The sequence below is a fragment of the Phalacrocorax carbo genome, chromosome 2, assembly GCF_963921805.1.
Source record: "Phalacrocorax carbo chromosome 2, bPhaCar2.1, whole genome shotgun sequence".
Lineage (NCBI taxonomy): Eukaryota > Metazoa > Chordata > Aves > Suliformes > Phalacrocoracidae > Phalacrocorax > Phalacrocorax carbo.
In genome coordinates, this window is record NC_087514.1 from 68,661,821 (window position 1) to 68,687,328 (window position 25,508).

Sequence of the window (25,508 nt, forward strand, 5' to 3'; positions counted from 1 at the left end):
CTCCCAAATCAATTCATTTCCATTCCCACACATTCATTCAAAATGTAGCCCCTTCTGGCTCCACAAGCTTCTAAGTCTTACTTTTGAGATCTTCTGTCACAAGCATGCTTTACTGTCCCAAAGGTACTGTCTTCTACACATCAGGGACAGATCTTATTCAAGCACACCCTATCTTCAATCAAATAATTTCAATAATAGATATTACAAAGAAAAAATTTGCTCACATAAGCAGGGAACTCTGGACACTAACCCTGATACACTGTAGCCCAAATTATATCTGTTCAGTTTTTACTAATACAGCAGTTTCTACTAATACAGCATTTCAAGGCTCAGATTCAGTCTTCAAAATTCAGTGTGGAATAATAATTTAAATTCCACTTTTTCCCTGAATTAGGTATCAGCAATCACCATGAAAGGTCTTGTCAATGGGTATTTGGCATTATTGATGCCATCTCTGTGTTTATTCATGTATAGTTGATCAGAAATCTATAAATAATTCTTTTCACAATCCATCAGGTGGAGATTCAGCACGCACTCTTGAAGTGGTGCTTTTTCTCTGTGGCTAACAAATAAAAACATTTTTTTGCTCTGCAGTAGGCCAAGATGACTGAATACAACCAGAAAGATCTATTAATTAAGCATCAAATTAAGTTTCTGCAGTGTTTTCCAGACAGCAACAACTAGATGTTCTATTACACACAACTTATTTGCCAGAGGCTGAGTTTTGGGTTGCTGTTCTTGCCCATTTTTGGATTTTTGTTACTTACCAGAACTTTAGGAAGTTTCTGTTTTCCCAGTCGTTAAGCCAAATTTGGGATATTGTTACATGAACATATCTTTTCCATGTATTAAAAAATTACATTATTGTAACAAGCCAATTTCTTCATAATGGCACTTCAATTAAGATGACAGACATCTCAGAAGATGCTTCTTAATTTCAGTAATCACTTGTAATTCTGCTTTTATCTTTCAGTGGGTGGAAACATACTGTTTAATGTTACATGGCTGTTACCTGCTTTTGCTGTCTGTAGTCTATAAATCCTCTGACTCCTATCAAAACAACAGTACCAAATAATTTTCTTATTGAATTTTGTTAAAGTTGGGAGTTTTCTACCAAATCAGGGCCCGTCTGTAAGATAAAAACAGTCACAGGGGGGTAGCTGGTGTTTTGGACAGCAGGAGTTTCTTATCTGCTTCTTTACAGCCAATTCTACCCTGCACAAGTGTCTCCAACATAATCCTGTCCCAGGCTGTGATCAGGTCACTTCCTAAGCAACTCTTTAATAAAACAAATAGACTTTCTTTTTTTCTCTCATGTTAAGGTTCTTTTTCTTATCGATACTCTTTTTTATAACTCTGAATCCTTTCTGGCTCCTTTGCTAAATGGATAAAACAGAACGAAGTATACTTTTGGAGTAAAGGTCTTAACGTTCAATTAAGAATATCTATAAAATATTCCTACTACTGCTTGATATTCTCACACGTTCAAGAATCACAGACATTTGTTCAGCCATCAAGTGATCCCCAAATCCTTCAAGTTGCTACACCCATTGTCACTAAACCCAATATCCCACGGATATTGTACACAAAGTATGAATACAATTAACTGTGGTAGCTCAACACTCTGAATTAAGAACATAAGTAAATTGCTGTTCGTTGATTTCAGGTCCCAACTTCAACATGTAATTTACTTTTAAGTTTAAAATTTATTAGACTTTCAAATCAGTGAGACAGTCTGAAATCAGTTGACAGCCAGAACTATCTAGCTTCAAGAGAAGTCAATATAAGCTATAGAGAAAAGATAACTGAGATTGAAAAAAAAAAAAATTGTATTATAATATATGGTTTGCAACCTTTCTACCAAGATTTGCTCATGCCGTATCCTTTTATATAAATAAATGGAGGCAAACAAAGGAAAAATTAAAGCTCTGATACAATGGAGTGCTGTTTTCATTCCGATAAGGAATCCATCAGTGGCACACGCAGGACACTGGATGTTTTGTATTTCCTTACCAGCCTTATAAGAATGCAGCATTCAAAAAAAGACAGTAGTAGGAAAAGAGCTGCAAGACATTAGCAGGTCTTGGTCAGTGTGAGACTTTAGTCTTTGTAGGCTCCTGAAAGAGTGTCTTTCTTAAGCAGGCAGAGATCAGAAAGAAGAAAATTAGAGTCTCTAAGACGTTATAGTCTTCCCTCCAAAAAGACTTCCGAAACAGAAACTGTCCCTTAAGATCAGCCCTCTGGTCATGTTATCTACCCAACATTTTTGATTGTTAGGTTTTTTATCCAGGGCACGCCATAATAGCCAGAAGCAGGGACATTTATCATCCTTTTTGTGGACAGGATACTATAATTGTGACCATCCTCTCTAATCCAACCTATAAACTTATTAAGTCAATGTAGCCTATACAGGCCACAGTAGGTGGTCATGCCTAATAAGTTTAAAGATCTCCTTCCATTTCACCTTTGGTAAAACAAAAAGAAAAGCATTCTGTCAGAATTTGTAGAGGTCCATAGGGAAGAAAAGATTTATTTTTAGAGACCAATTTACCAGCCAGAGTTTAATGAAATCTAATGGCTGCATGTTGTACATGGAAGTTTAAACAACAACCACCACACGCACCAAAAAATAAAACAACCCAAAAGACCCCAAAAAACAACAAAACAAATAAAAACCTTAAAGCAAAATTAATAAGTACATATTGAAATAATTCAGAGATATGACAGATTCTCCAAAACTATTAGTAGTTGATTCCATATGAAATACAACCTAGTTCAAACAGAATTTATGGGGATGGATAAGTGATCACTAGGTCAAGTTCCAGGCTCAAATTACACGTTCTTTTCGGTCTATCAGCTCCTTACTTGGGTCTGCACCGAAACAACCTTATATACAACCCTGAAGCGTCTCTCATGCCATGTAGATTCTGGGGGAATCCCTGGCTACTTTCTTAATTCTGCTATCAAATCTACACGATCAGGCACCATATAACTGATTTATTTCAGTCCTTGAAGTTGCTTACACAGAAGTAGAAATGCACATCAGAACATACTGCTCTACTGTCCAACACCTCTGTGTCCAAAGCTGTCCGCTCTTTCAGAGTGTGCCGAGCTATATTCAGTTTCCCTTAATCTGTTTGTTTGGCTCACTCCCCTGTGTGGGTAGGAAATAATATGGAGCTTTTCTGGGCTCCCTTATGTACTGTATGGAGCCGTAGCAGACAACACACAAGCTTATGACTCCCTCAGTGCAGTAGAAGCAGAACGAAGATTTGAAATTGAAGTATTTGTGATGGGATTTAGTTTGTGATTTGAAATTCTACCTGTTATTTGAACTATAAAAATTTCTCACTCTTCAGTAAAACTTCTCTACCACAGTAGAGAGGAGGAACGGTTTGTTTTGCAAATATTCTTTAGTGTATAGACTAAATCAAGGCACCCAATGCTTCTTCTCCACATTTGTTTTACTGTAATTCAAAGCTCTATCTGGAAGGCGGCTGTGGAGAAGCAATGTAAGGGCGGACTGACGCTACATTTTGGAAGCTTGGTGAGGAGCAGAGCGCCAGCGAGCACAGCAGGATGGGACAAGACAGAGGTCAGGGAAAGGAGGCAAAAACAGACCAGGAGGAGGAAAGAATATCTGAGGGACTATCTTTAAGAAAGGAGAGGTAATGCTGGCAAATGTGAAAGTCAAGAGCACCGTATGCAAGCAGGTCCAGGTCAGACGACATTCATGGAGGGTGAGATATGCTGCACTGGAAGGCCTTGCATCAGGGTGCTTGAGAAGAGCTATTGCCAATGAAATGGCTGGTTGAATGCCTTTCTTTAGTGGGCCTCTGCCTCATTTTGTAACTAATTGATGTTTTTGGATACAAAAGGCATCCATTGACACCATAACTAATTCTGGGAAAGCAAAGGATGAGGATGAGAAAGAATGGTTCAGTATTATCACATACAACATTAGGAACTAGTAAGATACATAAATATTAATACTGGTTTTGGCACTTAAGTACATACGCTAAGCAGCTCGGGGCAGCAGCAAAATCAAGTTATATTTGAGTGCTCTTTTTTACCCAAGATGTACATATGTTTGTTGTCACCTTATACTGACAGCAAAAATGAGTGCTTTTAGCCCACCAGCAGTTTTTTCTGTATTCTTTTATCAGAGTGTATTTATTGTAGTACCTCAGACCAAATAAGCCCTAAACCCATCTCCTCTCTTCCATTCTTCTCAACGATTTGAATTTATCCCTTTAACTGCTACTACACCCAAGCGCAGGATCTGTTGAAACAGTTGCAGTAGTTGGTTCAGAAGTAAATAAAAAATAAAATAAAATGGCTTTTTAATTACAGTGTAGCTCCCCAACCCAAACCAGCACTCCTGAAGCTGCCCACACCTGCACAGATATCTCAGTTCTCAGGATGATCTTTACATCTATCTAGTTTACAAGCATGCTTTCAGAAGTCTTCTAAGGATAGATAGCTCTATGCATCTTGAAATACAGTGCCATTATGTTCAGTGATAATGCAGGCTTGTGACTTAAAAGGACAGTCAAGCCTTTAATCCTTTAAAATTGCAAGATGAAAGAGAGGATTGAAGCAATATTTTCAAAAATGTCAGAGATTCACATATCTAGTTCTCTCCTGAAATTTTGAGAATGTTGGCTTTAAAGTTCTTAACAACTTATTTTAAGGGACCCAAATCTCTAAATAATTATAAGTATGCTCCAAAAAATGTAAAAATGAAGTAAGACAGCATGCTCAGAACTGATTCTTAAATATTTAGATTAAAGAAATCAGAAGATAGAGGAAGAAAAATGGTCAGATTTTTCCAAAAATCTCAGTACAGAGCAGCACATATAGGTTTCTAAAACTGGATCTCTCACATCTGATAGAAATGTAAATTGTTTAGAGGCAAAAGGATTTTCTTTTTATATTTGGAATTAATTTTTTTATTTGGAAAAATTATAAAGCTACAGTTAGAACCAAGTCAGCTCACTGCTCAATATGAAATAACAAGGGCAACAGAGAAGTCTGGAGAAACAAACAAAAACCCCAAAACAAACAAAAAAAGCAGCAGCTTCATATTCTTTTGTAAAACTTATTTCTGTTGATTTACTCATCCTTCTTAACAGGGCGGTAATCCGAATTTCAGATCACAGGGCACATAGCCTTCCCTCATGCCATCTGCAAGCCTAGCCCTCCTTTGAACCATTATATAATATAATTATATATTATATATTTCGTCTTTCACCTCAACACTCCTATTCCTGCCCGACGTGGGAGACAGTCTGGCCGGTCTCTTGGAGGTTTTTCCCTTCCAAGTATTTCTTTACTACACTAAATGTTATCCCCTGTGCTGGACCAGTTACTAAGCAACTCCTTGCTGCGATGAAGGTCTAAATGCTTGTCTTCTCTTTTGGAAGCTATTTGGCTCTATGCAGCAGCACGGAACACATCTTTCACTGAATCTTACAGTTTATATCACTGTAAATAAAAGAAAAAACCCAATGCAAAGTAAATATTTTAGCAGACTAACCTAGTCTATCACTGGCTCTTGACTGAGACATGAATCACTGGCTCTTGACTGAGACACGATGTGATGGTAATCAGCCCCTTTGGGGTGCCAGCAGTGTTGAGGCGATCATAGATCTTCTACAGAGGACAGGAACTACCTAAGTCTTACTACTTGACTACAATCCACACAAAAGTAAGGCTGAGAAGAAAGTAGTTATTTATCAGGCACCCTGCATATTGCATTATTTCCTTCTGTGTCGTAAGGGAAAACTGTTCTTTCATATACAAAGAAGTATATATACAGGTGTCTTCTCCCACACATTTCTAACTAATCTGGTTAGATCTTATCAGGTTAGCATCCAGGCTACATCTCTACATGCCATAATGCTTATGCCTGTTCACTTCTGCAGTTTACCTTCATTGCATGGAACAAAAAACTTACTATGTCTACAGGCCAGCTACTAGAAGGAAATCACATCTTATTATTATGTGAAAGCCACGTGTGCTGGAAATACATTTGCTTTTTATCTCTCACAGGAAATCAAAGATAGATAATTAGGTAATTCCCCATTGCTATTTGAACCAATTGAAAACAAAATAAACTCCACTGATCTCATCCAATCCCCATATTTCTTAAATTCTGGTTTATGACAGAATACTGAATTTTAATAAATTTTACACTCAGCTGATTTTATAATCAATAAAAATGTTTAAGTAGATAAATTTAAAACTTTAACACAGAGAAAGAATATTCTAGAACATCAATAACCTACTTTAGAATTGCAGGACTAAAGGACCTCATGAGATTATCTACTTAATCCCCAGTCAGCATATTTTCTTATCTTGATATATATTCTTGCATAAATACAGAGATCTTACAGAGGAATAAAAGGATGTATTTCATACATACATGAACAAGTCTATGTTAGTTTGTTTAGTCTTTTTTTCCACCATTCTCCACAGTGTAATTTAAAGCTTTTTGTCCGAGTTATTTTTAAATGTTTCACTTCATTGCTTCCACTTATTTCCATTAAGCAAAAATTTTCTTTAGTCTGTTTAATCCAATTATTAAACAAATGTTAATTAAAAGGTTAGTCAGGGGATTAGAACGGGGGAGGGGAAAGACTGTTCAGCACTTTGTTTCCTGTCTAAATTTCCATTTGCATTGTGTTTCTATCTATGAATATCACTGATTGCACATGTCATGTTAGGTCTAACTAATGTAAGACTTCTGTTTTTCAGAAGAAACAGGTATGCTCTGTTCCTGACTTTCCAAAAAGCTACTCCACTTTCTCAGGAGGAAGATGCATCTCCTGTGCTTGCAGGGTGCCGAGTCAGCTGCCAGACTTCATGCAGTGGTACCAAACTCTTTTACTTGGACTGTATAGGCTGGATCACGAACATCCTGAACACGTGCAACCAAGGAGCAAGATTTCACCCACTCCCTTAGTCTCAGCTTGGACAAAGGAGGAGAGCGAGAGACCAGTGTGCCTGGTGCACCACTACAGCAGAGAGAGAGCACAGGTTCTGCTTGCTAACCCATCTGGCAGCAAGTCATGCCAAGACTAGACGACTGGAAGGGCAGTAAGTTGTCTCTGAAGCAGGGACATTAGAAACTGGGAAGTCACCACTGGAAATGAGAGTAAATCATGTATTCTTACAGATCTTTTGGAGAAGCATGCAGCTCCATTCTACCCATAGTTTACTGCATAGGCTTAATTTAGCCTTACATAAATTACCACCTGCAAGATGGCCCTAAACATATTTTTTGTTTTTGCAGCTTTCCACATATAGTTCGTTCTGGGCAATACTCTGACTAGCTATGTAAACATTTTTCCATCACTTTTATTAGCTGCTATTGTTTCAAAATCAGTGCTAGTTTGTTTTTCAAGTACATCATTGCACCACAGCATGATTTAAGAGCTAAATTGTCATACTTGAGACCAAGTTTTTAAATCCTAGCTCTAGTCCCAAATACTGGATTATTTTATACAAGTTGCTCAATTGCCAGCACTACCTCTTCCTCACATTAAATCCTGTTATCAGCAAGGTTGGACTCTTTCCTTAAGGCTATGAGATCCATAGCCGATATCTATGAATCTAAAACCTTTCCAGATTCCTATGTATTTTTTCTACTTGAAATTTGAATGTAGAGTTTACTAAGGCAGATTAGGTGAGGAGGACTCTGAGCTACTCCCAGGCTCCCCCCATTCCTAGCTAAGTGCTTCATATATTTTATTTTAGGCTCCTCTGCCCTGGCTCAGGGGTTCAGATAACCTCTTGTGTGCTAGGTAAGTTTAGGACGCAGGTGATAAGGAAAAGTCTGTTTCACTGTTTCAGTATGATCAGTTAAATGCAGGAATTCTTTTCTAGAAGGTGGGGAAATCTGGAAGGAAGGAGATACTGCAGAGAGATTTCTTTACAGAAGTAGCTAATAAATTGCTTTATCAATGCTAAGAGGCTAACCGAAATTGTTAGTGCCGCAAAGAAAAAAAATGTATAGGATAGTTGCATAACAAGTAATGAATTTACTGGGAATACTGGAGGTTTTCACATGTTCACTGCAAGCAATTTAAGAACCTTACTTAGCACTTCCCAATCATCACCAGTAAAATCACTAAAGAAAGTCATAGACAAAAAACTTCAAGGTCTTTTGCATTTTCTGTCCTTGTTTATGTGGTTGCTTAATGGCAACAAATAGCTGATCTTGGTTCATCAACACATTGAGAGAGCTGTAATATTATTTTTGGACAATGTCCCCTCCACCCCTGTGTATGGAGGGACACTTTATAAAAGGCAAAGGTCTATTAAAAAATGAAGTTAAAGATACATTATTTTGAAAGACAGATTATCAAACTGGTTTCTGAAGTATTCCATAAATTGTTGCTAAGATCTCAGTGCTGACAGCCTAAAGTCAGGACTTGCAGATGACTTTTTTCTTGAGTACCATAGCCCAAATGTCCCCCAGCTGGGAAACTGACAGTACACACAGGCTCAGAGGCAGGACTTCATTAGCAAGTTTCAAAATTAAATAAAGCCACAGAAGATTTAGTCTGCAAGAGCATAACAAATATAATTTCTGGTCTGAAGTAAACCTATAGCCAACATACAAGCACTGTTTCAAATAGCAGATGAACAGATATGTCTTCTCACTATGAGGGACATGACTGGGTTTCAGGAAGAACCAAGTAGTCTATTCCCTGCCTTATTAACAGAAATACAACAAAAATCCAGGTGCACTTCCTATAGATATGGGTCTATGATGCCATTTGTTTCACTGTGAAAACATCTGACAGCAGAGCCTTCCAAAGTCCTCGCCTAAATTAGACTCCAGACAAATATATTCCAGGTTGATCTTCTGACACTTTAATAGGTTAGAAATAATATATAAGCCTAACACAACCAACATCCAACTGATTGAAAAATAGCACTTCGTTTTATGGAAGCGGAAAAAAAAAAAGTAGCCCTCCTCACTGAATAGCTTCATTTGGCTAACCTTCTAGGGGCTCCCACTAAAATCACGGGCTTCTATTTTAATTCAATAAGAACAAATGCAACTTTTACATTTTCAGATATATAGATGTAGGAAAAATTACTATGCCAGGGAAAAAAAAGGGGGGCAGGTGCTGATCTCTTTTCATCTGATTATATACTATTACTTTAAAAAAGCAAGCACCATACCATAATATATGAGGGCGAATATTGTCCGTAAGATAACCGGAGCAGTCCTTTTGCTCTGTGTGGCACTAGCGAGGTCTTACCAGCCTGCTAAAACTAAAGAAATATCCAGATTCTCCGCAGTTGGCTGTTGGGTGAGCAATGGGACCAAGCAGAAGACAAAAAGGTACAGGCTGTAAGGAAAGCTGAAAGAAGTTGTGACAGTTTGGCCTGGAAAGTGAAAATTGGTAATCATCATCAGAGCCTTCAAGAATATAACAGGTAAATTAAAGCAGTGTGAGTGTCATTTTCTCCTCCATGTCTGCTGGTAGTAAAGCATGGACTTGCATCACAGATTTAAGGTAGAAAGTTTCCTGTGCCCAACACTGAAAGCTAGAACAGAAGACTAGAAGAGGATTTGAATCTCCATCAGAGGACGTTTTTAAGAATAGGTTAGAAAAACATTTATGAGAAGTGACAGTTACAATTGATCCGTTTATATTTGGACAGGTACATGGAAAACACAGCCTCTCAAAGTCCCTTCCAGCTCTCTTCTCTCCAATTTGCCTGTCAAGGATTTGAAGGGTTTAACTTGAACATCTCACATTTTTTTCACGCCACAGCCAGTTTAATGGCAAAGCTTATGTAGCTTTTAAGAAATTACTACCCAAGCAAATTGGGATAAGAGACAATGACTAGCAGAACTAAGATTTGCCAACCAAAGGAGCAGACAGCAGTATTGTACTGCACCTTGTGTCACCATTCGGTTTACAGCCCACAGCCTAACAGTGACAAAAAGGTAAAGGAAAACATTTTAGTATCTGCAAAGATGCAATTCACTGAATCCCAGCTGCCTGCCAACAGCACTACAGGCAGATGTAGAGAAACACTGATGCAACCCTACAGGACCCCAGCAAGTGCTTTGAGCACAGGCCAGGACTGGAAAGCAGTGAGAACTCTGAGGCTCAGTTTACCAGCGACTGACCTTCAAACCTTGACAGATTTGGCCAGTACGAAAGTCTCTCAGGGACAAACATCCACAAAAAGCAGAAACAACAGGGGTGAGAGCAACCAGGATTTGAAGAAATTTTACAGGGAGAGATGCAACAAGGACTCTTTATATTAAAAAAGCCAGCGTGTAAAAAAGCCACAGGCTGACGTAACATTATACACGTTTCTGGGCAAAGAAGTAGGTGCAATACATTATTTTTTGTTAATCATTGCATGTAGTTTCCTTTCTACAACCGTTGTAGCAACCAGAGAGCCGTGTAGCTTCTGATCAGAACAGGGCTGTTGAACTTCTACTTTAATCTGAATTGGGTCAAACCAGCTGAATTGATGGTGACTCATTTCAGAGAACATAGTTTAGCAAAGTAATAGGAAAAGCTGGCAGAATTTCTTCTCCCATCTGAGATAGTATTATTACTAGGAGTTAGAAAGTCTCCTTCACTTGCGCTTTACTGAAAGCATGCGATCTTCCTTGTGACTGTGCTGTCCCAGTTTTAAGGTATTGTCATCCTGCTGCATGGGGTGACGCTTGGAATAATTTCAAAGCTGAAATTCAGGGAAACAAAATCCTGTTTTTGAAACACTGTGTGGTGGGAGGACTCAGAATGGTTACCCAGGGTTTACGGTGGCCTCTGCAGAACCTGCTGAAGTATACTCAGTTTGCTGCCAACTAAAAAAGCTGATTATTTCTTCAGGGACATACTGCCAACATTGGAAATAAGTTTTCTTCACTGGTTTGAAGGTACCTAAGCGTGCTTTCACACTTTTTTATCTGTTATGTGCTAGATAACATTGAGTTTGACAGATTGCAAAATCCTGCTGATGTTCAATATGTGAACTGTTTAGTTGGTAGCGTGAATAATAGTTCAGCTTTAGAAAGCATACTCTAGACATCATATTTTATCAGGTATTTATGCTTAGTTCAGTAGAAGCACTAAACCCACAACGACTTTTGTATTGATAATGTATGGACATAAAAAAAGTCACTGCATCAGTCTGCAATCTAATATCACAGCAGTAATAAAACTTTCAGTAGGCAAGGGAGGGTGGGCAAGAGCTTTAAAAGTTAGCAGTGGAGTCTGACACTTGGGTACTCGTACAAGCACCAAAGAGGGTTGCTCTGCCTCTAGCTGTCCCTTAGCAAAGAGCTGAGACAGCAAGACGCGCGCTTGCACTTCAGCTCTTCCTGTTCACAGTCTGGCTGAGAGAAACCCACTCTCGTCAGAACTTCAGTCTAAAAGTGGGTTAAGAAGTGGACAGGCTGAACCACAGACACTTACCTCATTCTTCTGACTATAATGAAGATGGTAATTTCCAACAGCTAGGGGAAATTAAATCAACGCAAGCAGATTCCTCAAAACCCACCTTCCAACTTCTAAACTAATTGCAATGCAAAACTGCCATGAAATCCTAAGCGCAAACAATCATGAACAGGCTGACTGCAATTAAATACATGGATACTAGTCAGAATCAGCTACAGTATTTCTTACATCAGCTACAGTTATGCAAAAGAAAGCGCAAAACTTTAAGGATTTCTTATCCTTTTGCAGGTCACTCTTTCCCCTCTAACATCTTAACAAATAAAAGAAACCCAGCAGTTCAGGCACACAGTTGGCTTCTCCTCCTGTCACAGGAGGTGACCTTATTAGACTGCCACATCAATGATTCTTTGATGCATCTCTGTCCCTGTGCTGCCCTGGTAATAAATCAAAAACATCAGTAACCACAGAAGCTAGGGATAACCACTGTGCCATATTTTCATATACTTACAGTACTGTTATTTATAAGCTACAACCAAATTCTGAAGCTAAGGCTTTGACTGTGATGCTCACCCAGCACTACAGCAGGTCCCTTGCATGAGAACTAGTTGCTCATAATACTCCATGTGAATTTATAAACCATGCTATAGTCCATAACAGTACAGGAGCTCTCTTTGCACTGGGGGGAAGGAGTTCATTCCTTCAAGATCTTTTCCTTCCCATTTGTATCACAATTCATGCCTGACACAGTTTCCAGTATACATTTACACCATTTCACGTGATTCTGAGAACAAGACAGAGGGAAGAGAAAATGGTTGTTACTCTTCGTCCTGCCCTACTTGATTCAGCAAACAGTTCTACCACATTCTACTGGAATTCTCCTTCTGCAAGCTCATACTGCAAGCAATTAATTTCTTCTGTGATTCCTCTGTAAGTTCACTGCTATATCTACACACTTTATATATTTTAATAAATTTGTTTTCACAACATACCTGCAGTAAGAACAAACTATATCATTTTTAACATTAAAACAAGGCCTAGAGAAAAAGGTTTTAAAAAAAAAAACAACCACACACTTACTACTAATTTTGGGTGCTCGGTCTGAAAGTGCTGAAAATTGCTTTTTCAGAAGACTCGTTTCATAGTACTCTTCCCTGTTCAACGCCCAGCTACTATTAACTTCAGCTGCAGCTGCAAGTACTCAGTTCTTCTGCAAATCAAACACTGAGGTCTCAAGTCAGCAACCCAGAAAATGAGAGCCACCTGTGAAAAGCTGCGTTTCTCTGCGGTGACTGGCACTGCATTAGCAGAAATGCTTCTTCACAGCTGTTCAGCTGTGACTAAGGCTAGGCAAGATATCTGTTTGTTTTGTGGAGGGTTCTTTTTATTTTATTTAAAAAAAAATAGTAAACTATTTACAAACTCAGGTTGAATTCAGTTAATAGAGAGCTTTCCCACTTGCCAAGCTCTACAGATGTCTTCCCCCTGAAGCAGCCCTGGCTGAGGGGTGAAGTACCTGGAGCAGCCAGCCCTGCTGCTGCTTGGGTATCAGCGTTGCAGAGACTTCGGCTGGCTCTCTTTGTGTGAGGAGGAATCACCTGCTATCTGCCCTTCCTTTCAAGGAGGAATCAGGGTGCAAAGAATTAAGTCAAGCTCTTGGAAGTACTTTGTGTTTCCTGCCTGTGAACAACTTCCCATTTCACTGCAAAGTAGCAGTGGTCTGAACTGGGGTGGGCCAGGGAGCAGGAGCTTGGGGAGCCCTGTTGGGCACATGCCTGAAGCAGCTAGGATCCACTGTACTCATCAGGATCTGGGCCAGCTCACAGGTGCATGGCTTTGCTCCAACACAAAAATTGCACTTGGGCCACCTGAATGTTCTGAGCTTCAAGAATTTAAGAGCTTGTGTTCAAGATGCTAGCAACAAGCTAGTTATTCTCCCATTAGCTGCTTATTGGGGGAGCCTGTGTGCTGATCCTTTCTGAGGGAGGGAGGGAGGGAGGGAGGGAGGGAGGGAGGAAGGAAGGAAGGAAAAAATAACTGCTATATTAGTTGGATTTAAAGTCTGTAGAGGTTTTTAGACCACTCTACAATTCACCCATGATTTTTTTCCAGGTGATAGTCTTCATTTCATTATTGCCTTCAAGATACTTTCATGCTTTGATTTTTATTTTTCTTGCATCATTTTTGCTAAGGCTCAAGTCTTCTAGTAAGTAAACTATACTCATAACCAGGCCATAGGAATAATTCAAATTGCCCCCCTAAGGAAAACAGTTTAGTGTTTATTCTTTCAAAATTATGGTTGTAGAGGTACATGACTTGCACTTCCATTATATATAACCTTGCTACTACTCACTGCATTTATGTCTCTGCTATAAATCTCGTCTCTGTTATTAAGTGCTGGCCAGTGCCTCTGGCCACACACAGTAAGGAATTACAGTAGTAAAATCTGGCTTACTTCTGGCAACACGCTGGAAGTAAAATTTTCAGAGGAATTCTTTTCAGTTCAAGTACCTATTTGAAGCTTATAAAACTAGATGATGCTGTGTACTCTTTTCCCATTCTATTTCCAATATCTTTATTAATTCCCTTTTTATTCATAGTTAGATATAACAAAATTCCATAGAGTTGCATAAAACATTCAGATTAATGAACACAAAAGCATTATTTTATGCTAGTAGGCTGCTGTCCTTTACATTAATCATTTTCACAACGGACATATTATTTCTCACATTGCTTTTACTGGAATACAATGAATTTTTTTTTCAGTTACAAATAAAAGGTTTACTGTTTGCTTTATTCAGTACTTTGTAGGATTTTGTTTTGGTTTTGTTTTTTTTTTTTTTTTTTTTGTAGTTTTCAGGCTGTATCTCTCTTGGTAAGTTGTCTGGAATGATTGTATTGCCTTATCTTGGTCACCTTGCCTCAACCCATGTTCCTAGGTAGCTGCTGAACCAGTCACCTGTTCATTTGAATCCATCACTTGTTCTTTGTTGCTAGAAACCAGTCTTGCATGGGCGTCTTCTTGTGCCCTTCATGTTTTACCTCTGTTTATAGATGCTAGTTGCATTCCTGGCCAGTAAGACTATTGGAAGTCCCAGGAATCCGGCTATTTCTGCATAGTGATATTTGATTTGCTACCACTAGCTTGATGCTTGCAATCACACTTTCAGCTGCTGCTGGCTTCAAAGCTTCATTTGCTATAAACAAGATAGTCCATATACGGTGTGACATGAGCTATACTGGAAGGCTGCCTTTGCCTTCTGCTGGTGTTTTTCTCTAGTCTACTAATTCTTTCTACAGGCTTTGTTATTCTGATACACTCCCACTTACCTATCCCTCTCCATCTGGAGGGGCGGGGGTAAAACTCCAACCAAAAAAGCAAACAAACCCAAAGCCCAGATTTTTGGCAGTCCTGACAAATTTTTTCTGCTGTGTCATGGTAGAAATTGTGCTTCAAAGAGGATTAGGTATGTTCAAGCTTGTGACAAGAAAACTGAGGCCCATCAGCTGTAATAACACTTGACATCTTGTTGTTCATTGTGCTGTCAGTGCAATCAGGTTACAAACCTGAACTGCATCAGCCAAACGTTGTAGTGTCACCTGTGTTTGTATCCAACCCCCCCCTGAGGCCTCATACACCTAAACTAATGTCATTGGCACCGCTAGGGCACTAGGAAAAAATGCAAATGTCCTTCCAAGCTAGGTGTATCAGCCAAAAGGAGGGCAGAAGGTCAAAAGAATAATTGTTTTCTTTGTAAACTTGCTTTAAAGAATTCTAAAGGGAAGCATCTAACACTGCCTCTCTTGCCTGTGTGACTGCTAGTTTTTTAACAATTTTCAGTTCAGAATAATTTAATATGAAGTGAAAAATCAGCAAGTCAGTAGCTACGAATTTAAAAGTTATTATGCTATTGATTCCATCTGAAGATTGTATGATCTTATTTTAAATCTTCTGCTTCCCCCAGGCTATCAATTTGGTTTTATTTCTTCTTCCAAAGGCACCGCTGTTGTAATATTTCTGCAGGGTTGATCTCCAAATGATTTTTCAAGTAAATCACTTCAAGTCTTTGCCTAATGTGTCCAGGTTTTTTATAAATTACAATCTACATTACAGCATGAGGTCATTAATGTTTCTAAATACAACAGACATTTGTCATTATTAAAGTCACCGGCCTGGATGTACCTCTAGTACTGATAGCAGACTATTACCCCACTCATGGTTCTCCCTCCACACATTCTGGCAGATTTTAATCTCTTAACTCTGAAATTGTCGTCCAGATCTTTATTTGTACGATTAATCTTTCTTCTTTTTCAGAGCTCCACCCCGAGGAGTAAGAAGCTTGTGCGAGTTAAATTAATTTCCCATGTAACATACACTTCATGTTTGCTTCTGCTAGTAAGGGAATCCCTGTTTAATCCAGGCACTGTACAAGCAGAGTTACAAAGATGTCATCCAAAGGCTGGCTGGCTGAACAATAGGATTACCGGCAAGCAAATTGTTTTCCTGTTGCATTTGCACAGATTAACCACATTGGATAGAGCAAATAGCATCACAAAGCAAAACCAAGTTATCTAAAATAGTTGAGTGGCTTGCATGATAGCCATTGCTTCCAAAAATGAGTTATTTTTGTCAAGGTAAAGAGAGATGCTTATAAAACTGTTTTAAACGGTTGTAACTTGACCTCAAAATTTGCACCTGCAGTAATGCAAATACCATTATTTATTGATTTATAATCCCTAATTTGCAATATATGTATATTTATATAGTTTCAAAAAGATGCTGAAATTATAAGGAGGAAAACAACAGACAGCATAGTAGTGTTTTCCACTCGTAGAAGATAAACATCACATTACCCTAGCAGATAAATATTTACACTTGCTTTGATTTGGGTGGAAAAAAAAAAAGGCAACCCACAAAAAACCCAAACCAAACCAACAACAACAACAACAACAACAACAAACATGTCTGCCTTGGTAAATGAGGTTCCTCTGTCCCTCCTGCCAGCAACTTGATAAGAACTGAGCCATAGGGTCGACCCAAAGACCCGCTCAGGCCAATTACCTTTATTAGGCAGTGGCCAGGATACATTGCAAGGAAAATGTAGCTTCAGGCTGGCTTTGGTACATTTCCAACTGGAAGGCAACAATATGCCTAGAGTTCAAAAAAAAAAAAAAAAAAGAGTATAATCTTATTAGACTGCAATTAAAACTTTTTAGGCACAATCTTTCCTCCCTTCTGCTTTTAATCTTGTTAACAGAACCATTTTTGATGGCCAAAGTTAGGGTAATCGAATAGGTGTATTAAAACATTCTCCATGAAGAAACACTGACAGAGCAGTAACTGATTTTGTAAGATGCATCCATCGTCATCCAACCCATGTCATTTTAGGGTGGGATGGGGCCCAGGGTGCACTGTTCCCTCAGTCCTCTTGTGTTCTGGTTTCTGGTGGAAGTGGTGCTGAGCAAAGGGCTCCGTGTACCGTTCAGGGTACCGCATCTGCGCAGTTGCGATTCCAGCGCTTCAGAGCATGAAGCAAACACGCTCCTCCGCTAACACGCAGCCTGTGAGCACAGTACTGTAACAAGAGTCTTTGCAAAAAGATGTGAGTAGCCTCTTACATCAAAAAGCTGTGTTACCTCCACTTACGGCATTACTATTGGGACGTTTGAGGAGGCGGTACTGTGACCATTATTTCAAAAGAACTTTTCATCTCAAGCTTCCTATGGAGATTCTGCCTCTTTCCAAAAAAAATGTTATCTGGAAAAATTATCTGAAGACTGGTTTCAGTCATCCTTTTTTCAGTCACTTGTATTCACCAGCAGATAAGAGTTGGAAATTGGCACTTTTAGTGGCCACCAAAAACAGTTAATCAAAAAACAGAAGGCTTTCTGTCAAATGGAGATTTCAAGGAATAAATTGAGGAAGCAGTATTAAAAAAAAAAACCCTACACACACACAAAGAAAACATTTTTTAAGTATCAGTAGTTGCTATTGCATTGGAAGCATTAGTACTTTGAATTTAAAGATTTTTTCTTCTATATTAATTGTTTGGCTGGTGTATTCAAATTTACCAAACTGGGCTGCATTGTATGTCTTTTTGAGCAGGGGAAGGGGAAGATTAGCCTGAAAGCTACAGGGGCTGCTACAGCCCAGTTAGAATCTACATCAAGCACTCAAAAAAATGAGTTACTTTATACAGCAGAGAAAGGGATAATAGACACAATTATCTGTTTACAAATTATTTTATTTTCATAACTACCACTGGAAATGTTAATACAACATATTGATTGTAGAATTATGTTCTCAAAAGAAATAATAGCCAGGCACAGATGCCCTCAACCATTGGAAATCATTGAGATAGTTGAGAGTGACAACTTCTGCGTTTGCTTCAATTTTATTGTTCTTACAACACCAATTGTAGGCAGGTCCTTGCTTCACAGCCTGGTCTCAGCTAGCTCCGTGGCTTTCTGAGTCACAGCAAACTGTGCCCAGCCTCCTCTGTCTCTAGGAAATTTTTTCAGTCATTTCTGTCACTGGCTTTCTGGTCCCTGCTCCTCCCCACAGCCTCCTCGATGCTCTTGCTGCTCTGCAGGCTCCCTGCCCCTTGCTGCCACCCCCCCTCTGGGCAGACCTCTGTTCACCTGCCCCAACGGGAGCAGCCTCCCATCCCCACCCAAGTCCTGCCCAAACAAGTCCTTCCAATTAAAGGAATGGGATAAAAAATGAAACAAAACAAAAAAAACCCAGCACTCAAAATACGCCATCAGCTGTGCCTCACGGTCAGGCTTTATTCTGTCCCCTCTGTCAGTGGAACGGAGATAGTTGTGACCATCTTGTTTCTTTATTGACCCCTCTACCTCATCCACCTGATCTAGAAATTCAACCTTAGCTTATCCCTTCCTCCCTCCTTCTTCAACTCTTACCTCTGCATCTTTCCAGTCCTTCCTTATCCTACAGCTTGTTCTACTCACTGTGAGTCTAAACTCAGTCGCCTCTTCTTAAATCAACTCTTAATTCTGCTTGCCCATTCAGTTACTTCTTTCCATACATAAGATTTTATGTCACGCTGGATTTTGTAGGACATGACATTGACTGGAGTATTCTGACACATGGTCAGATAAATAAAATTTCAGTACCGTAAAAAGATCCTTTTTTTGTCTTCTAGAAATAATGGGGTTTTGTGCATGGGGGGTGTGGATTTTCACCTGTAAAAATTGAGGTTTTTACTTTTTATTTTTGCTTTTCACTCTGAAACCAGAGAGCAGAAAAAAAATGTCTAAAGCACGATTTCTCCTTCCGCGCTCCTCTCATCAACAATGCTTTTGTTTAGTTATTTTTTTGTTATTCTGGCTAGCTCCTGTTGTCACAGCTACTCACTTACTTATTCACTGTATAAAGCACTGGGTTTGCCCCTTCCCCCTTTTAGTTCTGTTACAGTTTATAACTCCCCAAATAATTCAATATATGGTTAATTAAACAAGTCTTATCTCCTCCGTGTCAACAACAGCAGCTTTTTATGCCCATTTGTCATCCTCCCTACAAAAATCTTCATACTTAAGTGCATTATGTTACAGAAAAAGGTCTATGCAGAAAAATAAACTCTTTCAAACCCTTCCCAACAGGACACTTACAAATCTTACACACCTGCCAATCTGTTGAACTTTTTACACTAATTGCTTTTGCTTTTCTACAACATTGCTGCATGCCACTCTTATCATACATTTTGTACCAAGATAACAAGATTTCTGGGATAGGAACATCTTTTTGGCGACTAAAGTTGCAGCATGTGAAAAAGTACTCACAACATAAAGAACTTTATTTGTTTTGGTCGCTGAGTCCTAAACTGGTTTGTATTTACATGCAGATTTGACCCTGACTCTTTATGCCAAGTCATATTTCATGTAAACCCCAGTTCTGATCTCGTTGCTCACAATGAACACATTTCTAAAGGAAAACAATACCCTTTAAAGCGGAATTGAAAGAAAAAGCAAGCAAAACAGGAAATACGTTTCCACTTTTTTATTAAAATGAGAGCTGTTGTAAATGTCAAACTGGACAAAGGACCAAAAGAAAGTCAAGAGGTTAGAGGCATTTATAGAAGAGATTCCACTCAAATACAATTTATACATAGACGCTTATACATGACTTACAGACAAAGTTTGTGATAGGATGCATCTACTGTGTTCTTAATACCCTTAAAATAATAATGTGTATTGTATGGAATTAAGATGGGTTCTGCGGTTACTGGTTTTTTAGTAATTCATCATCTCTGATTTAAAAATACAATTGTTTAATAATCATTTAACCATTTAATTAGACGGCTGAAAATGGATTCCAAAAGTATTGAAGTGAAGCAAATCCCTTATATCATCTTTAACAGCTTCATGGAGACTAGCAAAATCTCTTTTGGAAGAGATGGGAGGCATTCTGCATGCACAGAGATATCACAGATCATCCCCTGTGCTGTCCTCCCTGCGAAAGCAATGCAAGAGATGTCTATGTTGCTGATGCTCATCTTGTGAGTCCACAGCCAGAAAGCAAAGATGAAGCTAGCCTACAACCACCCTCCATGTTGCCTTCCTTCTGCAACTTAATCAAGTGTGAACTTCAACTTCAGTTTGAGGAAAATAGGTCCTGCATCTTAAAGCCATTTTAATGATTACGATAAAGATTCATGCATTGATTTCTCTGATCTACACAGAACTGTTTATGCTGGAAAGACTTCTTGAAAGCATACCCCATTTTTTGTCGAACTTGTAAGAACAGCATAATTTTAGAAAACATCTTATCTTATTTCTCAAATACTTCTCAAACGCTATGACATGATGCAATTAGTCTGTAATGTAATTAGCTGTAATTAGATTACAAGAGGGAATATATTATTCTCTTCTATTTGGCACTGTACCTGGAATACTCTATCTAGCTTTGGGTCTCCAACAAAAGTCCCGTTAGCAGGATGGTCAGCAGCCTGCAGCACACAACCCAGCACGCAGAGGCTGAGGGAGCTGTGCTTGTTTAGTTTGCCGGAGAGCAGGCTGGGTGGCTACAGAATTGCTTGAAAAGTTGCTGCAAGGATGACAGTCCGGGCAGATGAAATAACAACGGGCAATGCCTACAAACTGCAGCCTGGCAGATTCAGCTGGACTTCAGCAGTAACGTTTTCACTAGAGCAGCACCGGGGCAGGTGGCCCACCAGGGCTGTGGAGTCTCCACCCTGGAGGCTTTTGAGGTTTGGCTAACTGAGCCATGCTGACCCACTGACGTACGGGCGAGAGGGCTACTTCACGTGGGAAATTAGAGTAGGTGGCTTCCAGGGATGCCTTCAAACCAACATGCCTACGATTCTAATGAAGTGTACACATAACTGGACAGAGCCCATAATACCATATTTTAAAACAGACTCCCACCTAGAAGTTACGCATACTACAAATACCTATACATTAAGAAAGCTGGTGAAAATTTCTTCTGAAATACTTTTGCTTTAAAGATTTTGCAGTATTTTCTGTACATATCTGCCAATTTAACTGTTGTGCTGTAGTCAGTTCAGCTTTTGTTCAAAATTTTCATCTAATGGCACAAGGTAGGAAGGGACCCGAGAGAATAATATTTAAATCCATAAAAAATGGTATAGAGCTTGACTGGTAGTTACACCTGAAATATAAATGTACCTTACCTTTGACCAACCCTGAAGATGTACTTTGAGATGTAAGCGCTAACTTTAATAGCTCTGTTTAAAATTAAAATGGAATAAAATTGTTCTGAACTGGAACTGAGTTATACACCTCCTCACACTGATCCTCATTCAGAAGGAATTAAAATGTATTTTTTGCTTTCAATGGTAGTACTTTCTCTGAAAACTGATTCAGAGTTTTACATAAGCAGGTCTACTCACACACTTAAAGCCAGTTCTCATTTGTGCTTTCTACCCTGACCTGCTTTAATTTTCATTCTTTTTTACAAAAAGAAGTAAAATTCATAATGGTAGAATTTGTGTGGGACACAGGAATTATATTTTGTTCCAGTCGTATCGTGGCTTTGCCCTCTATACGCTATTCAGATTTTAAAAAAGAAGAAAAAAACAATAAAACAACCCACTAGCATAAATCCAAACAGTATACATTTGCTAGGCTAGAAAAAATAAGGAGCATGTGTACTGTCCCTGGATAATTCAGGACAAGGTCCACCATTTTCACGTGTATCACCCATGTGCTACCCCCTGAAACACAACAAAGCATAAGTACGCAACAAAAACTTCATGCCAGCAGTACTGAAGGATGAAGAAAGTGTATTTCAGAACCCTCTCAGGCTAATATCTATCATCTCCCCCACTCCTCCTGAGCTTGCTGCTGCTTTTCCACTTAGCCTCTCTATGAACTACTTGAGGATCCAGGCTATCATGTTTTCGTATCACAGTGTATCTAAAGGAGTGTTGATAATACACATGAAAATACTCTTTTGGAGGGGAGAAAGAAAGAATCTGCTCATCTTGGCAGATCCAGCAAGGTCACAATTTCAAGGAATCTGAAGGAAACCAAATCCACACCTGCTGGACACTTTTCTACAACTTCTTCCTTTTTTCTCTCTTCCCAACACCTTGGCATTTGAGATTCAGAAAAGAAATCTTGAGGGAGCTGACTGTTCTGTGAGAAGCACGGGTTTGCCCAGAAAACTGGGCAAAAAGCAGTCCTATCAGAGGGAGCCGATCCTGTGTGTAGCAGGCGACTCAGAACTGGGTATGTTGTTGCAAGCTGTCAGTAATGACGATGTAATGAAGGCTTCCTGCCTTACTGAGCATCATTACCATGGATACAGAAAATATCTCAATTCAAGTTTTTTGGCTTTTTTTTTTTTTTTTTTTTTGGCCAGTAAAGTGCTTGCTGTGCTTCTCTGCTGAAATCACAGAAAGTTCTAAAACCATGTTGCACTGCAGCTGCCAGGCATAATGATGGAGTCTGATGCATAGCAGTTCAGCTGGAAACTGCCAAGGGACAAACAAGGAAGAAAAAAATCAGAGCTACATTTGCAGATCCTCACACAATTGCATGTTGCGTGTAAATGGTTCCCTTTCCATACATTTCTATATATTTGTTTTTCAAATATTGCAACTTTAACCTGAATTATTTCAATGACAAGCTTGACGTTCTCATCCTCATCAGGCAGCAACACCTTTCAGTACTTTCTGCATCTGGATTCAGTACTACTGCATCTGGTAGCATGCACTAATTAAAACTCTAAAAAAAATGTTTATATAGTAAGCATATAACACATAACTAGTATGTTACATGTATAATTCTTCTATATATCTTCCATAATGAACTGGAGCCTTATCTCCCCAAGACACACCTTTGCCAGTGCCAAACAATGTTCAGCTCTTCTGTGCGCGCATAAGGATTCATATTTTAGCAAAACCACCAATGGGGACACTTTTTTATTGTTATATTGCTTCAGAAATGCAAAACGAGATATCCACTTGGATGATGCAGGAGGTGGAGTGCAACACACTTAATGCTATGTTTTACCACAGTGTCATTTTTTTCCCCAAATTAATCTGATGGGCAATTCTAGTACAGAACAGGAATGCAGTAAATTATCCCACCTCCATCTTCCAGATAATGGAGCAAATCATTACCCACTGTAACTGAGTTTTAATTTGTTACAGTGGAAGAAGACAATTACAGGTCAACCTGTCAATGGAGTAATTTGAGCAAATAAAACTAGTTGACCTTTCTGGTATGCTGTTCCAGGACCAGAATCACTCCCCTGCTAAGCAGCAGCAGATGGCCAGAGCTCTGCAGTTCTGCTTCCCGGTGAAAAGTAATTTATTTTTCAGGATTGTTGGGTATGTAAAGAAAGAAGATGCAGGCAAGCCCTTATTTAAGAATCCCAGCCCAACACCAGAACACGTCCACAAAAGTGGCAAATGAAGTGGCTGGTTGCTTGGGATTTGGCTTAAACCTGAGACTCCTGCATCAGCCTGCAGCGTCCATGTTGACCAGAGCTACCCAGAAACAGCCATCATAGCATGCTGCACGTCAGAAACAGCACATACCGGTGTTATAGCACAAGGACAAAAACGGTGGAAAAGAACATCATAATCGAAAATATAAAGGCAGAAAAACATGAAGGGGGAAAAAGCATGAAGTCGAGAAGATGAAAACATTAGGGAAAAAGAAAATTTCAATTCGTAACAGTGACAAACAGTGAAATTTTAAAACCAAACCTGAGGCTGTGGAAGAACAAAAAAAAATCCCTTAGGCTTGGCTAAATAGTTTTCTCTTACATAGTGTGAATTCAAAATAGGAAATCTGGAAGAAAACCCTACAGTAACAGTGTTACTGGTCAATACCCAAAGGCCAAGAAACAAGAAAATTTTTTACTTCTGTCCTCATATATTAAAATAAAAGATCTGATTCACCCCACTATCCCTCTGGTTTTATTCTGTTCAAATCTGTTTTGTTTTTGCCAGCGTGAAAAAGGATTAACACTGGGGAATTAGAGGAAGCTGTTACAGAGGAACACATATGCTATTCCAAATAACCAAATCTTTTTTTCCTTAATATTCTTAAGGCGTGCAGTCTTCAATATCAGCACATCACTCTACTGACCACCTTAAATATTAATTTCCTGGAATGTTTATGTAGTATATTGAATACAGAGTAACAGTCCTTGATAGTATGTTCTTGTATCTTAGGTTGCCCAAAAAGTACCTGATGCTAAGAAAAGATTAATTTTTGGAGATAACTTTTCAGAAGTCTATAGTTACAATAATCTAGGTATTTTCTTCTCTAAGCATGCTGCATTTTTTTTTAATGTGAGATGAAGTTATGCTGCCATTTGGGCAAATGGTGTTTTGTTAATGTGGTTGTTGAATATTTTTTAAAGTCAAGCAGAGCAGGTTCCCTAAAATAACTTGTTTAAAAAGAATTTGCATTCAACAGTGCTCATAAATAAACAGAGATTTAAAAAAATCCACTCATTAGTGGTGAGTGGGAAGCCACTAATTCCCTGTTGTAGGTCCTAAGCCAACAATTCCTGCTAGTTTTAGGCTTTCATTTTTAAAGCTATTAAGATTAATCCTTTTGAAGCAAATAAAGCATTTCAAATGAATGTATGAAAACCAAAAGAGCGAGTTCTTGATTCTGCAAAGAGCTTATGCACTACTCACAGTTTTACCAAGAAATGAAAGTTTCTGATCAATTTTGCTCTTACTCACTTGACAATATCCAAAGAAAAAACTAATTATCAATACTCTTCATATCCTTTAGGCTCACACACCTGATGTGTGTACAGCATGAGATCAGTTAGGAAAGAAGCAAAGAAATAAAGTTCTTGTATTTGAACCTCTTAGCTCTGCTGCATGACCTACAGGCTAGCATTAAGTCCCTTGTTTACACTGAGCCATCCATGTAAGAGGCTAATCTGGCTATCTGCACTTTTGGCTAACTCTTCCCAGACCGATGAATGGATTTTCCAGAAGGGGGTGTTAACCAAGCACTTACGATCTACAGGCGATACTTACTGGGTCAAAAGTCCAAAACGTTTTGCTTGCTGCAGCGATGCATCAGCTTGAATTCATGCCAAAAATTCTTACTACCATTGACTTTATAAGGCGTCGTGACCCAAATTATTGCTGTATGTTGAATCCCCTGCAGAATGCTCACAGACACTAATCTCACTAATTCCTCTTGTGCATACATAAGACTTCACATGGTGTAGCTCGAAAAAGCCTATCTGTATTAAATTAAATTTGTAAAGCAAATGTCCAGGATAAAATGATGAAGCTTGATATATGTTACATCTGGTCTTAATAATAAGACAGAAATAGGCTATAACATAAATTTAACCTATTCTATGGTTAACAAATGTGGCTTTTCGGGGAAAAAAATACTGTCAAGCATGTGGGAAGTTTGTAAGCACGGATGTGTATATACCTACCTACACATGCAGATGAAGTGCCCGATCTGAAACTTAGTTACCCAAGAATTAGGCAGGTAGTTCATGTTGTAAATGTTTTAATTAAAAACTTTTGCCACACAGGTAGCAATTGGAAGAGTCTGTTTCAGGGC

At 38.9% G+C, this 25,508-nt stretch overlaps 1 protein-coding gene across 1 annotated transcript in view; it reads right to left on the reverse strand.

Moving 5' to 3' along the window:
- Positions 1-25,508, reverse strand: part of GABBR2 (gamma-aminobutyric acid type B receptor subunit 2) — a 491,408-nt gene that overhangs the window by 425,832 nt on the left and 40,068 nt on the right. The gene's annotated exons all lie outside the window — the stretch shown is intronic.